We start from the raw sequence: 1,073 nt of genomic DNA, 5'->3' as shown, positions 1-1,073 counted from the left end.
CCGTTCGAGGATGAACGATTATTTTAGAGGTGGAGAATGTGACGACACAAAGGGTCATCACCTGTTTTAAATGAATTATGTGCTTCCGAGGCCTTGAAAACCTTGGTTAGAGTCGCCTCGATTTGTGTGCACAGTCCGGGCGCGTAGCCGGAAAGCTTAAATGTGAAATTGTAGGGAAAATGCTAAATTTTGATGTTAAAATGAATAACTTTGACTTTGGTCAACCTTTTTGGCAAACGGACCCGGACCCGTGATTTGACGGTCCCGGAGGGTCCGTAGGAAAATATGGGACTTAGGCGCATGCCCGGAATCGAATTTCGAGGTCCCAAGCCCGAGAAATAAATTTTTTTGTAAAAATTATTTTCTGAAATTGTTTAAGGAAATTGAAAATGAAATTTGATTAGAATCGGGCCCGTATTTTGGTTCCGGCGGCCGGTACAGGTCTTATATATGTTTTAAGTCCTTCCTGTGAAATTTGGTTGAAAACGGACGTCGTTTGACGTGATTCGGACCTAAATTGGGAAATTTGATGCTTTATGAAGCTTGAAAGAATTATTGAATTTTGAGGTTTAATGCGATGTTTTTGATGTTATTTAGGCGATTTGATCGCACGAATAAGTCCGAAGGATGTTTATGAGGTTGTGTGTGTACTTGGGTTTGAGTTTTGAGGGCTCGGGTGAGTTTCGAGTGGGTTCCGGGATGCCTTAAGCTTAGAAAATCAGATGTTGCAGGTTCAGGAGTTGCAGGTCTCTGCACCCTCTAACGCGGTCCGCGAGAAATCGCGTGCAACCGCGGAGGGGCCAGCGCGGCCGCGGTCGCCTTTGTGCGGGGCGCGGTGAAGGCTGTGCGGTCCGCACAGGGTGCTGAACTGCAGGTCTTCAGGTAAGCTTGTGCGGCCGTGGTCCATTTAATGCGGTCCGCACAGGGGGTCCCAGAGGGGTATAAATAAACGGGATTTTCAGTCATTTTTCACTTTTCAAAACCCTAAAAACATAAGAGGCGATTTTTCAAGCAACCCTTCTTCTCCAAAACGTTGGTAAGTGATTTCTAACTTATTTTCTTCACTCCTTAAC

Source organism: Nicotiana attenuata, unplaced genomic scaffold (assembly GCF_001879085.1).
Source record: "Nicotiana attenuata strain UT unplaced genomic scaffold, NIATTr2, whole genome shotgun sequence".
NCBI classification, from domain to species: domain Eukaryota; kingdom Viridiplantae; phylum Streptophyta; class Magnoliopsida; order Solanales; family Solanaceae; genus Nicotiana; species Nicotiana attenuata.
The sequence above is the reverse complement of the archived record's forward strand: the minus strand, read 5'-3'. Positions refer to the sequence as shown.